The sequence below is a fragment of the Choloepus didactylus genome, chromosome 5, assembly GCF_015220235.1.
Source record: "Choloepus didactylus isolate mChoDid1 chromosome 5, mChoDid1.pri, whole genome shotgun sequence".
Lineage (NCBI taxonomy): Eukaryota > Metazoa > Chordata > Mammalia > Pilosa > Megalonychidae > Choloepus > Choloepus didactylus.
In genome coordinates this window covers 61,206,346-61,210,581 of record NC_051311.1, presented here as the reverse complement: position 1 = coordinate 61,210,581, position 4,236 = coordinate 61,206,346, and positions in this window count along the sequence as shown.

Below are 4,236 nucleotides of genomic sequence, written 5' to 3'. Positions count from 1 at the left end.
ATAAAACAGGGCCCAGAATCAGGAAAAAAAATTATAGAATAGTAGTACTCAAACTATAGTGTTCATCAAAATCACCTGGAGGGCTTGTTAGGACAGGGGCTGCTGGGTCCTGTCCCCAGTGTTCTGGATTTAGTAGGTCTGAGGGGAGGGCCTGAGAGGGTTCATTTCTAACAAGCTCCTGGGTGGTGCTGATGCTGCCGGTCCAAGGCTGCACTTTGAGTGCCACTGCCATGAACAATCTGGATTCTACACCAGATCGCTGCCTTGTGGCCCTTCAGACTATTCTTCTCCATTTCACATTTTGCTGTTTGTGAGAAAAAGAGAGATTATAAATCAGCTGAGAAACATCTGTTGGCCCTAAGTATGAAGCACCTTTTTCAAGACTTATTGCTTATGCTTTGTCTTATGTTCACAATGTTAAGAATCCTGGGAAGACAGTTAGGAAAACGTCTGGGTCCTTTTCTAAACTCTTTAATGGGTGTTCCGGTTTGCTAATGCCGTTTTGCATTTAGGGGGCTTATTTAGTTACAAAGTTTACAGTCTGACGGCCATGAAAATATCCAAACAAAGGCATCAACAGTAGGATCACCTCACTGCAGAACACCGATGGCATCTGGAAAACCTCTGTTGGCTGGGAAAGCACATGGCTGGCATCTGCTTGCTCCTAGGTTGCGTTTCAAAATGGGGTTCTCTCAGGACATTTCTCTCTAGGCATCTGGGGGTATTCTCTTAGTTTCTCCCAGGCAAACTGTGGAGTAGCAAAAGTCTACTTTCAATAGCCATCTTCAAAAATGCAACTAACTTTGGGGTCTGTAACTCCAAGTGTCTCTAAGCATCAGCATCAGCAAGCATCTGGGCCCGTGTGACTCTGTGTGACTCTGTGTAACTCTCTTTTAAAGTACTCCAGTGATTCAATCAAGACCCACGTTGAATGGGCAGGGCCACACCTCCATGGAAATAATCTAATCAAAGGTATTACCCACAGTTGGGTGTCACATCTCCGTGGAACAATCTAATCCAAAGATTCCAACCTAATCAACACTAACACATCTGCTCACAAGATTGCATTAAAGAACATGACATTTGTGGGGGAGGGGGCATAATACATACAAATCAGCACAATGGGTTTCATTCATTTTCCAAATATATACATGCAAATTCTTAGAAAAGGGCTAATTCACTTGCAGTCACAAAAGACATAATAGCATGATTTAATTCCTCATTGGAGATGGCCTGTTACCACTGCCAGACAGAATAGATCAGAACAAATCAAATAAGTAAATTTTACACCTCTTTATTGACTTCAAAGTACAGGAGCAACTAAGAGAAAACTCAGCATTTCAAAGAAAAAAGTGACTAAGCTGTCTTAAAAACAAAATGGACTCATTTTAAAGCAAGACAGCTACAGATCTGGAGGCTTCTTTTTATTGGGAAAAGAATCTACCATTCTAACATAATTGAGTTAACCTCACATTATAGTTATCCCTGAGCATACTAGGAAATCTTAGGAAAGAAAATTGAGATGAAGAAATAATATAAACATTAACTAAATCATAAACCCTTCAGGAATTTTCACATTCTCCCTAACTTAGCTCATAGCCTGAGGGACTAGGAGCGACAACCCTGTCTTGGAAAATGAATTGAGTTGCTAGATCTGAGTCTATGGCCTGGCCTGGATGAACCAAGACATGATTCTTAGTGGTGTTTAGGTCAAATGAATTGACACTAGATTCATCTGAGGTAATTAAAAAATACTGGTTTAAATTGTCATCCCCTCCTAAGCAATTCAGAGTGGCCACAGCAACTGGAAAGGGAGTCCTAGAGTTGAAACCTCATATTAAAAGCAAAACAGTGGCATCCAGGAGAACCAGTTATGGGAGGCAACCTCAGTGCTAACTGGAATTCAGACTACTCCAGGGCAGGTAAGTAGGGCATTTTAAACTGGAAACAGTGTTCTTTCAAATTCCACTCCCCACAACTTGATTTGAGATTGAAAATTTTCTCTTTCCTAAGTAAGAGACCTCTATGCTCACAGTCAGTCAGGAAATAGATCCAAATTCTTGTCTTTGGTGTAACTATTAACTACTTCCCTTTCTATTCATAAAAAAGCATCTGCTTACATGTTCAGAATAAACCCACCCTGGATGTGTGAGCTTCCCCTCCTGGGCAGAACAGTTAGAAATGTGTGCCTGTAGGAAAAAAAAAGTGTTTCTTGCTGTAAATGGAACAAAAAAGGGGGGGGGGCGAGGAAAAATGATGTGGAAATTTCATGGCTATCATGCAAGGCAAATTTATGAACTGCATAGAGCAAGATTTAAGACTGAGATTGACTTGGCACGGTCTGAATGCAGGCAATTTTCTGGTGTATAAAAGTCACATCTCTACCATGTACCTCTGATATCTAGAAATATTTACATGGAATTTTTGACCCTAAAGTACACTAGTCTTATATTGCTGGTGTCAATATTTGGGGAAAAAATAGGACTATCTATGAAATATGTCTTTGGAATCTTCTCACTAAATGAGGGCACAGTCCCCATCTATTTTAAGTAATGTGTGCAAATTTGAAGGCAGTCTGGTTACTGCTACAATTGATACCAGGCCAAGTGCTCTAAAATCCTTAAGTTCTGTGGTCAGTGAGAAGTTTGCTCCATCACAAATTTTAGCTGGCAATATCAAGATAAAGAGATGCCTTTTTGAAACGGTCTACATGTGTCTGACTGGTGGAATGACTTAGCTGCAATGAGATCCATTTGAATACAAGAGCCTTTTCAAAAAAATCACGTACTTGTTTTGAGTTTCAAGTAGTGTTGGTAGATTTTGGTAGTTTGGGTAGTTTCTAGTGAGCATGAGTCTTTCATCTGAGAACTGGACATGAAAGAGTCTTACTGAAGTGGTACATTATAAGTGTTATATAAGTATTAGGGATTATAATCTCGGTCCAGAACCCATGTTTTTGTCTTTAATAATAGCTGTGGCTTTAAGAGATGACTCTTGTAAGTTATTTAATAAACATCATGCAACATACTCTTAATGTAGTATTAAAAGTGATCCATCTGAATAATAATTTCAACCTGCAAAAAGTGGCTGGTGACTGCTCTGTCTTAACCATGCACCAGCAGGAGTGGAAGTGGAACGATTGATAGACACTAACTTCTCTGGCCAGAGGAGAACAGGGTGTTGAAGGGTGGCTCTTCCCCAAGAAAAGTGGGGGTGGGGGAAAGGCCCAGTGCAGTTTGGGGCTGTTGTTTAATGAATTCAGATCCCAGGGTCTGGGATACCAGCAGCAATTTCAATCTGCAAAGAGCAGCTGGCAACCTCTGTCTCAACTATGCATCCAGCAGGAGTGGGGTCAGCTGAGAATTAAAGGTGCAGTACCACCGTAGGACTGTGGGGAGCAGAAGGCTGAAGAGCACCACCTGCAGGACAGGAAAAGCACAGAATCAGGAGACTTCATAGAAAAGATTGGCATCCTGCTGGGCCTTCTCCCCAGGACACCTTGGTACTGATCTACACCATCTTTGTGAGTCCTGGACAAGTCTTACCTGGAAAAACTGACTGGGGTAGGTCCTCTCCAGGGGGACTCTCCTTCCAGAAAAATCCTCCAGGTATAAGTAGCTAGAGATAATGAAAGGAGTGTTAAAAACATATAGAGGCAAATAAAAAACAAACAGAACAGATCAACATTCCTGGAGGAGTAAGAAGTAAGAGAAAACTTTTTCCTGGGGGTGACAGAGTTGCACAAATAGGGCAATCTCAAAAACCATACCATATATGCAGGGCAAGAATCAGACAAATAAGAGCTGAAAAAATTTGGATCAGTTAAACATGAGTTACCCTAGAGGTTTAGAATAAGAAGAGTTATAGCACAAAGCCAATCAACAAGAAAACCCTAGGCAAGAGAGAGAAAACAACCTGCAGAATAATCTAATTGAGAAAATCAGATGCCTAGACATCAGCAAAAAATCGCAAATCACACTAAGCAACATGAAGAGATGGCCCAGTCAAAGGAACAAATGAAAACTTCAGATGAGATACCTGAGTTGAAATAACTAATTAAGGATGTACAAATAAATCTTCTAAGTCAGTTCAACAAGTTGAAGGAAAATATGGTAAAAGAGATGAAGGATATAAAGAAGACACTGGGTGAGCATAAAGAAGAATTTGAAAGCACGCAAAAAAAAAAAAGAGTAACAGAGCTTATGAGATTGAATGGCACTAGAAGAAATAAAAATA